The sequence below is a fragment of the Papaver somniferum genome, chromosome 7, assembly GCF_003573695.1.
Source record: "Papaver somniferum cultivar HN1 chromosome 7, ASM357369v1, whole genome shotgun sequence".
NCBI classification, from domain to species: Eukaryota; Viridiplantae; Streptophyta; class Magnoliopsida; order Ranunculales; family Papaveraceae; genus Papaver; species Papaver somniferum.
This window is the reverse complement of record NC_039364.1, coordinates 242,445,016-242,455,823: the sequence shown is the minus strand read 5'-3', so window position 1 is coordinate 242,455,823 and position 10,808 is coordinate 242,445,016.

Sequence of the window (10,808 nt, the reverse complement as noted above, 5' to 3'; positions counted from 1 at the left end):
AGAGCATCAGAAAGTCGAGATAATCAAGTAGCAGGAAACCACCATTTCTGCTGCTTCTGGGAAGAACACGAAGAACATCGACCCACACCCATCTGTCGTACATGCTACAGTAACAGCGACACAGAGACGTGGGTCTTAAAGTTACAGCAACAACGACAATTTATATATATCATTCTATGTAATTTTCATTATTTCTCCCTTTTCATCATTTGTAAACCATTTTTGAGCAATAATAATGAATTTCGAGCGTGTTTCCAACATGATGATGAGCTAATTCTCCCCTAACCAAGGCAATGAGGAATCTATTTACGCATGAATAACTGGTAACTGTTTTATTTTCTCTAATTTATAATTTATAATTCACTCAATCACTGCTTTTGCAGAGTTTTAAATTGTCTGCATAATTTTCTTCATTAGTTGTGATTCAATTAGATAGTTTATACTTTTTTTAGATAATCTATGCTTAGGGGATACAATTAATATTTGAGAATTTTCCTGATTATATGTGAATTAAGAAATAAGGGACTTAAAAGATAATTAGAGTTTTGTATTATTTACCATAATTTATTCATGTGTAATAGTGAAATCAGTGTCTTGGTTAATCCTAATATCTTGAAATCAAATCTTGTGTTAAGTTTCTTTATTTTTAAGTTTTTATTAAGTTTAGAATCTTTTGCTTTCACAAGAACCATTAATTGGGGGATAAAAAAAGGAATTGAGGGATATAAGAAAAGGACAAAAACTGGTTCCAGATATCAATTCGGGGTCACCCCTTATCTAAGTATTTTACGTATTACCTAATCTACCCCTCACTAATCAGGATTAATGATTAATAATAATTAATAAAATCTTAAGATTTTTGATAAATGATTAGTGTGTGTTTTGTTTGAATTTGGGTGAGTGAGGTGAGAGTAGAAGGAGGGAAAAATATTTTTGAGTGGAAATATTTTTGTGAAAATGGAAGATGATTGTGAGGAGAGAATTGCAGCTGCTGAATCTTTAGCTCTACGACAATAAGGAGCTAACGACAACAACTCTCAATTAAAACTCTTTCTTAATCCAACACCCTTGAATGATGATTTTGACGAGTATGGAGAGTTTTTCGAAGAAGCTACACAAGAAAGTAAACTTGCACAACATGCAAGCATCCCCAATACACAGGTAAAGCTGCTAGGAGGTTGAAAATTCGATTTTTTTCTTTAAACCCACCATTTTTTCAACTGTAAAACCTCGGTGTCGGCATGGTCGTACTATGAATACCATTCCGGCAGACGCGTTACCGGCATGGTATTCATACTACGAGCATGCCGGTAAAGCGATATCCCCCAATTTGAATATTGATCCGGCATAGTATTCTACCAAAAACTATGCCGGTACGCAGTTAACTTTTTACCTACCAAGGAATATACTACGAAATATTAAATCGTCATGGGTTCATTGATAGGTTACCATGCCGGAACTGCATGAAAAACATACAGGAAACATTTCCATGTAAACCCAAAAACCGACATGGAAAATTAATAACCATCAACGCCGGAACCAGTTACCGGCGTGGTACCATCAATTTCGTGAATGCCGGCAGTGGAACCGGCGTTGTTGAGTTTCAAATTTACAATGTCGGCACCTACAAAAAAACATACAGGAATAAATATTTTCCAGAGCTAAATACCGGCATTACATATCAATTAATTGGAATGCCCGTGGCGTGTACTGGCTTGGGACAATAAATTATGATAGTGCCGGCACCTTGTTTTCCGGCATTGCTGTCTAATGAATAATGTATGCCGGAATATGTTTCAAATTTGGTCTTCAGTTTTGGCTAAGTTCGACAATGCCGGAACATTGGTCGAGCATGCCGGTACTTGTTTCCGGCATAGTGTTTTAATTTCGTTTGGAACTAATTTTCGTTTGATCTTTAGGTGGTGACATATATTGATCCAACAAATGCAAAGCCGCTTTATCGGGATACGTCAGAATACTATAAAATACCTCTGGTATGTGACCAAAGAATACTTTACTAATGGATTGCTAGTAGTGAACCTTCTAATGAATGTGAAATTGATCTTATGTAGGGAATAATAGATCGAAATGAAGCAATCGCTTGGGCTAAAGAGACGGCTCTTAAGAACATGTGTGTGTTGGTGAGGAATACCAAACGTTCAAAGAGGTGTTTTGAGATGGCTTGCGAGAGAAGTGGGAAATACAAGGGGAAGAATATCCACAAGAGAAAGGATTATGTATATCCAAAGAAGACTAATAGGGTATACAAGACTCGTATGAGGAAGAATGATTGCCTGTTTAAGCTTGTTTTCCGTTTAAATGACATGAACAATTGGGATTGTGAGGTTTTGTGTGGATGTCATAACCACCGGGATCCGAAAGATTTTGTTGGTCACTCCCTAGTTGCGAAGCTGAAACCTCATGAGTTCGAGGATGTAAAGAGATTGACCAAAGCACTTATCAAACCGAGACAAATTCTTAAAGGCTTCAAGGAAAAGGATGAGTCCAACGTGTCTTCTCTACGTACAATTTATAGCGCACAAGCAACTATTAGAAGGGTGGAATGGGAAGGGAGGTCCGTTATGCAAGAATTTGAGAAGATGGCTTGGTATTACAACTAAACGCGTATCATTAAAATAGGTCCGGACGAGAAGCCCCTTCAAATATTCATTTCGCATCCTTTGCTTTCACAATTGGCAAATACATGTTGTGGTGTTGTTATGATGGATTGTACCAACAAGACAAACAAATAAAATATGTTGTTGTTCAACATCGTGGGGAAAACCTCGAACAAGGTAACATTCACATTGGCTTGGTGTTTAATGGAAAACGAGAGGGACTATAATTATCATTGGGCATTATGACAATTGAAATTATTCTTTCGGGAAAATCAACTTCCGAGGGTGATTGTAACCGATCAACAACAAACCACCCACCAAATAACAAAAGTCCTTCTCTCAAGAAAGCAAGCACGGTTAAAGCTTCACAAGGGATGGGAGATTCATCATCTATCTCTATTTGCAAAGTAAGTAGAATAAACATTACTAACAATATAATCTTCACTACTATGACACATAACTAATATAATCTTCTCTTACAGAGTCATCATTGCAAGTGTGAAACTTGCAAGTCACCTTCTCATCTAGCCATGGACTGTCCTTTTATTTATTCAAAGTGTAGAAGCTGTGATGGGACACGACGGTTTTGGATTGCAAAAACTGATGATGCTGAAAATGGAAGAATGTTTCTAAGGTGTTTGACTGCCGGTACCAAGAACCGGCAGGGAATTTGATGGACACATTTATGTGTCTAATATGATCTCAATTGTATATATTGTTAGTGCTCGAATTTGTATTTATTATGGCTTTTTGTGTCTTTGTAGGTTTTTTTGGAGAAATAAGCTTTTGCGGCGAAATCGGCTCGAAAATTTGCGTGGGGCACCCCGGAGGACACTTGCTATTCGGACCCCTCAAATGGATAAGGGGTAGCCTAATTACTAAGGGGCATCTATTTTCAGGCATCTTCTAAAGGTAAACCACTGCTGGATAAGGGGAGGTCATCTTCTTCATTTGAAATTTGAATTTTGGAGGGAAAATAAGAACAAAATTAGGGTTGAAGAATTGAAGGTGTTCTAGGGAGATTCAATGGCTGAAATCAAATGGGTTTGTTCCTCTTGGCTATACAAGGCTGGTAATGGTCTTATTTTTGCCCAGAATTGGCTAGACAATCCGCAGGAGATGAATCAAGTTTTATAGTTTTTGGCGGGAAAAATATGCATGCAACTGGCAGAGTTTGGGATTGAATTCGATCAATTTCCATAGTGATTCAATGGCTGAAATTGATTGGGTTTACTCCCTAGGCCTTAACAGGCCTGGTGAAGTCTTTTGTTTGAACCCAAATTGGCTAGAATAGCCGGAAAAAGAAATAGAAGTCAGGTTTTGGACGGGTCTCTGTATGACTTATTTTTGGAATTCTAGGAAGACTAAAGGCAAGAAACTCTTCCCAAAGATACATATCTATCTAAGGAAGAGTTTGAGATAAGTTGGAAAGCTCAGAAACGCGTGAAACAATTTTGGGAAGAGATTATTGTCGTAACTGCCAAGAAAAGAAAAGAAGAGATTTCGAGAAGTTTTGGGGAGATTAAATCGCTATGTTGGCTATATATAAGTTGTTGGGAGTTCATAGAAGGGAGTCGAGACTTTGGGGGACCGAGCTGAGGGATTGGTGAAGCTGCAGAGGTGAAAATCAAGAGTTGCAGAGAATACATTTCTGCTGCTGAAGAACAACGTCATAGAGTGGTTTCCAACGTTTTCTGCTGAAGAAAAACGTCGTAGAAAACTTCACAACTTAGCAAGAAACCGTTACCTAATCTTTCAAATCCAATACCTTCATAACAGCTTTGCAACAACTATTCCTGTTAGAATTTATTTGTAACGGCAGCTTCCGTAACAGTGGATTCTGTAACAATTATATCTGTTACAGATTCACTTCTTCAATAAAAACACCTATTTGAGCCATGATTAAATATTTTGAGCGTGTTTTTGACATGAGGAGCTAAACCCCATTTCTGAGGCGACGGAGGAAGCCATTTTTCCAATTATTATGTGGTAAATTCTATTTAATTTAATTTTTGTAATTCTTTTATGATTATTTGCACTGAACTGAAATCGAAAATATGATTCTGATTAAGTGGTTGTGTTCTCAATTGATGGGTCATGATTAGGTTAAGTCTTTTGATGGTCCATGCTTTCGATTTACAACTATTGTTTTGAGAATCTACCTGTCTAGACAAAAATATTAGAATCACTTTAAACGCAAAGAGTTGCATAAATATTGACTAGATTAAATCACATAAAAATTGGAGATTGGTGGAATCCTGAGTCTCAGTGCTTTTTATAATCTTGATAACAATTTCTCTTTAATTTTTCTATTTTAATTTGAGTCTAAAATCGAGTCCACACAATCCGAGTTGAACGAACTTTACTACCACTTAAAAACTACATCATAATTCGACCCAAATTCTATGTCGGTATCGAAAATTCAGTTTCTGGTGAATCTGCGGAGTGAAACCGGCATTTCATTCATCCTAGATTGAATGCCGGAAGGTAAAACCGGCACCGTATTCATACATATTTCAGCGCCGGTAATCACTGAAACTCAACTGTTTCAGTTAGGGTTTGCGATTCTAACCTAAACCCATTGCTATAAATCGATTAAAACACTCATAAAGTAGTTTAAAATCACTTACCTTCTCACAGAAGCCATGGTTGCGAGAGGTTGATTGTCCGAATCCGATGCTTGTTCTTCTTCTTGCTCTTGAGCAATCTTAGCAATTCTTTGTTCCTGTTTTTGTTGAGCAATCGATTTTGAGTTCGGTTGGGCATTCGTTTTCTTTCGTGGAGGCATTGTTTATGATTCGGGTAGGTTAATCGACGAAGAAATTTTTGAATCGACGATTAATCGACGAAGAACGGATGAAGAACGATGATTTTTAAACCTAACCCTAGGTCAGTGCCGGTACTGAAATAGGGGATATATGAATTTGGTTTTTGATTTTAATGTTTTAGGAGAAAGGGTATAATGCTCTTTTCATAATGTTTTTTAATTAATCAAAGGGAATTTTAGTATTTTCATACCCAAAAATCACCCCTTAGCACACACCATGGGTTGGGGGAAGTAATCAATATCCCCCAATTCCTTTTTTTATCCCCCAATTAATTGTTCTTTCACAAGCCTCAACAAACTTATTACTACAACATTATTGAGATGACATCAATTTTTGGCGCCGCCGACGCGGGCTTGTTTTTAGGCTAGAGTTTGTAGATTTTTTTTTTCTTTTTTAGGTTTTTATTTGTTTTTCTTTACGTTTTTGGGTTTTTGTCTTTTCCTTACAAAATTTGGAATTTGGAGCGAAAGAAAATTTTGCCAAAGCTTTTGGTGAATACTTAAAGACTTGGAGTAAAAGGCAAAGCGAAAGGAGCGAAACAAGAAGATTTTTTTATTTTATAAAAAAAAGAGAGGAAAAAAAAAGAGAGAGATTTTTATTTTTTAGATTTTTTTTAGATTTTTCTTTTCTTTTGCGCTTTATTTTTGGACTTTGGACTTTGGACTTGGACATTATTTTTACTTTTTTTTAAACCCTACGGAAGGGTAGTTTAAATATAAATTGTGTGCAGAGAAGGACGACGATTACGGTATCGTCTCGGCCCCTCGGGTTCGTACATGACATAGGAGTCGTGGCCCGAGTCGACTACAATGGTTCATCCCCCGTCTGGAACGGGAGGTAAGTTTGTCGAAACACTCGTGAATCCCCTGTCAGCAAGTTTACTGTCTTCCTTCGTGTGAATATATGCTGAGGACTTTAAAATGGCTGCTTTAATTTCCTAGTAAAGGGCAAGGACTGGCCATACAAGATAAGGGTTCGGATTTCATCACCGTTCTCTTCTTGCCCGCCTTAGGAAAACGATACTTAACGCGAACCTAAGCTTTAAAATTTGGAATAGAACGAGACCGATAGGGTAACGAGCTTAATAGTAAAGTCATTTGAAAAATATTGGTTACTCTTTTTTAGCATACTTCGAAGTTCATGATGGTTTCTGTGAGTTGAATGCGTGACTGCGCCGCCTTGTAATACCGGTGAGACCTTGGGTATCAAAGCTCCACTGAGATTCCCTCGTCTCGATTCAACTTACTTCCACTCGGATTGATTTCAGAGGGGTTTGCTTAAATTGTAACGAATTCCCTTTCGAAGGATTAGAAGCTGGTCTAGAAACAATCTAAGTGGAGCCATCATGCTTTTTGTTTGCTAGAAATCAGTAGGTTTGTTGTGGTAGAGTCAGCCTTGTTTATGTTTGCATAGAACTTTCCTTCCTTTTAGGATTCTTTTCTTTTTATTTTTCTTTTGTTTTTCTAATATATGCTCGAGGTCATTAGAAAACGGGCTTGGAAAAGAGACACTCTAGGTCGTTTGATTAGTGAAAAACCTAGTAGTTCTTCTTGTGAAGACAGAGAGCTCGAAGACTCTTCATTTGAGAGCCCTGTTTAGAAACTTCAGTTTTGAAAATCTGTCTCTTCGTGAGGTAAGTACCCCTAGTACTTCAGCTGTGCCAGCGATGGCAACTTTGAAAGATTACATGTTCCCAACTAGGACCAACCGAGCTCCGTGCATTAAATTGCCAACCAATACGGCTAATTTCGAGATAAAACCTAGTATTCTTCAGATGATCCCTATATTCTTACGAAAAGATGATGATAACCCTTATTTTCATATTAGGGACTTTGAGGAAATTTGTGGGACAGTTAGAATAAAAGACCTTACTGATGAAGTTTTGAAACTTAAGATGTTCCCATTTTCCTTGAAAGATAAAGCCAAGACCTGGCTAAACAACCTACCATCTGAATCCGTTGAAACATGGCAGGAACTTATTGCTGCTTTCTATATGAAATTCTACCCTAAGCATAAAAATGCAGCTGTTAGGCAGAAAATTAGTGCTAGTGTGCAACAAGAGGGAGAGTCTCTTTATAGGTTTTTAGAGAGATTCAATGATCTCCTATCCCAGTGTTATCACCATGGATTTGATAAGATGAAACTCGTAGAGATTATTTATGATGGTTTAGACTATTCGACCAAAGCCATGGTTGAGTCTATGTGCGCTGGTGAGTTCACTAGTAAAAGTGTTGAGGATGCCTTTACCTTCTTAGGAGTTGTTGCTGAGAAATCCCAATAGTGGGATTCTTGTGTTGAACCCCCTAAAAGACTCTTGGTTAATAGAAGTAGCACCAATATGGTAGATACGAGTTTTGCGTCAGATGCTAAGTTTGTCGCTTTGTCTAGAAGGTTAGAAGCTTTGGAAATGGGTCAGTCTAAAAGTAGGTCCCTTGTTGAACCTAATAGAGCATCTCAAGTCTCTAGTTGTGGAATAGACCCCGATAACTCATTTTTGGAAGGTCAGGTTAGTGAAGAGCAAGCTCATGCTGTCTATAACAATGCTAGGTTTGAGAAACGTCAGAAGTTTGACCCATACTCAGAGACCTACAACCCTGGTTGGAGAAACCATCCTAATTTTTCTTGGTCTAAGGGCCATAATCAAGGTCATTCTAGTAATTCTCAGCCTCCCCAGGTTTTGGTTATGCAAAGAACCCTTCAGGACAACCCGAGTTTCAGAACACTTCTGAGAAAAAGATCTCTACCTTAGAAGAAACTCTTACTATGTTAGCAAAGAACCATGATATGTTATCCGCTAACCACCTTAGCTTTCAACAAGAAACCAGGAAGAATTTGAAGAATAATTCCCAGACTCTTGCTAAATTAGAACTTCAAGTTGGCCAGATAGCTAAGTTTATTAGTGAGAGAGAAGAAACAAGGTTCCCTAGTCATACTAATCCTAACCCTAAAGGAGAGAAATCGTATAATCATGTGAATTCTGTTACAACCCTTAGGAGTGGAAAGAAAGTTGACAATAAGGTTGTCATGCCTGAAAGTGAACATGTTGTAGTTCACCCTTCTGAGACCGAAAATGAGGAGACTGATAGAGTCTCCAAAGAGACCAATGAGGGTCCTGTTGAGCCCAGTTTTGTTCCCAGAGCCCCATTCCCACGGCTGATAGTTCCAACTAAGAGGGAGTCCAACTTTAATGATAAGATGGAGGTTTTTAAGCAGGTAACTATCAACCCACCATTGTTGGATGCGATTAAGCAGATTCCCGCTTATGCCAAGTTTCTTAAGGACTTGTGTACACGAAAGCGTAAGCTTAGTGTCCAAAAGAAAGCCTTTCTAGCTAGTCACGTGAGTTCCATTATTCAGAATACCACTACTCCTAAGTATAAAGACCCAGGGTCCCCTACTATTTCTTGCACAATAGGTGAATATCGTGTTAAGAAAGCTTTACTTGACTTAGGAGCCAGTGTGAATTTACTTCCATACCATGTGTACCTTAAGCTAGGACTTGGTGAGATGAAATCTACCCAGATGACACTTCATTTAGCTGATAGGTCCGTTACAATTCCTCGTGGTGTGATCGAGGATGTTCTTATTGAGGTCGACAAGTTTATTTATCCAGTGGATTTTGTTATCCTAGATACCCAACATGTCCCTGACGTAGAGAACCAGATACCAGTGATTTTAGGTTGCCCATTTTTAGCAACACCAATGTGATCATTAATTGTCGAACTGGTATTATGAATTTGTCTTTTGGTAATATGACTATTTAGCTGAACGTCTTTCATATTAGTAAGCTACCCTCTGAACTAGATGACTCAAGCATAGAAGAGGTAAAAATGATAGGAACATTAGTCGAGGAGTCATTACCAAACACTTTGTTAGAAGATCCATTAGAGAAATGGCTAGCTCAGTTTGGGATTGATTTCGATGATGGTAATGTGATTAATGAGGTGAATGCTTTGTTATATTCAACCCCTTTGTTAGACACTAGTAATGGATGGAAACCTAAGTTCGAACCACTACCAGTTTCTAAGTCTACCCTAGTTCCTTCGTTAGAAGAGCCTCCTAAGTTGGACCTAAAACCATTGCCAGAAACCCTGACGTATGTGTTTTTAGGCCCGTCTGAGACTTTACTTGTGATTGTTGCTTCCGACTTGGATAGTGATCAGGAAAGTAGGCTAGTGACCGTCCTTCAAAACAAGGAAGCTTTAGGGTGGACCGTAGCAGACATTAAGGGTATAAGTCCTACTGTTTGTATGCATCAGATATATTTAGAGGAAGATACCAAACCTTCTAGGGAGATGCAATGAAGACTAAATCCTAATATGAAAGAAGTAGTTCGAACCGAGATTCTTAAGATGTTAGATGCAGGCATTATCTACCCCATTTCCGACAGTAAGTGGGTCAACCCCGTTCAGGTTGTTCCCAAGAAATCCGGTATTACTGTAGTCCAAAATGATAACAATGAGTTAATCCCAACCCGAGTGACCACGGGTTGGCGTGTTTGTATTGACTATAGAAAATTGAACAAGGTCACTTGGAAGGACCACTTTCCCCTTCCCTTCATCGACCAGATACTAGAGAGATTAGCTGGACATAGTTATTACTGCTTTTTAGATGGCTAATCTGGCTATAATCGGATCATTATTGCCCCAGAAGACCAGGAGAAAACCACTTTTACCTGTACCTTTGGTATAGACGCATGCCTTTCGGGCTATGTAACGCCCCTGCGACTTTTCAGCGTTGCATGATGAACATATTTTCCGATATGGTAGAAAAGTGTTTAGAGGTCTTTATGGATGATTTTTCATTGTTTGGTTTGTCTTTCGATGAGTGCTTGCATCATTTGTCATTAGTGTTGACTAGGTGTAAGGAAAAGAATCTAGTGCTTAATTGGGAGAAATGTCATTTCATGGTTCGATCAGGAATTGTTTTAGGGCATATCGTATCTGCTAAGGGTATAAAGGTAGATAAAGCCAAAGTTGACCTTATTAATACTTTACAGGTCCCAAAAACCGTAAGAGATATTAGGTCATTCTTAGGTCATGCAGGTTTTTATCGTCGATTCATTAAGGATTTTAGCTTGATTTCTAGACCTCTTTGCAATTTGCTTGCAAAAGATGTTAAGTTTGTCTTTGATGATGCTTGTTTAGAGGCTTTTGAGAAGCTTAAGACTTTACTCACTACCGCCCCCATAGTCCAGGCACCCAAATGGAACTTACCCTTTGAGATCATGTGTGATGCTTCAGATTATGCTATTGGTGTTGTGCTAGGTCAGCGAGAAAACAAATTACTTCATGTGATTTACTATGCTAGCAAAACTATGAATGATGCCCAGTTGAACTATACCACTACCGAGAAGGAATTG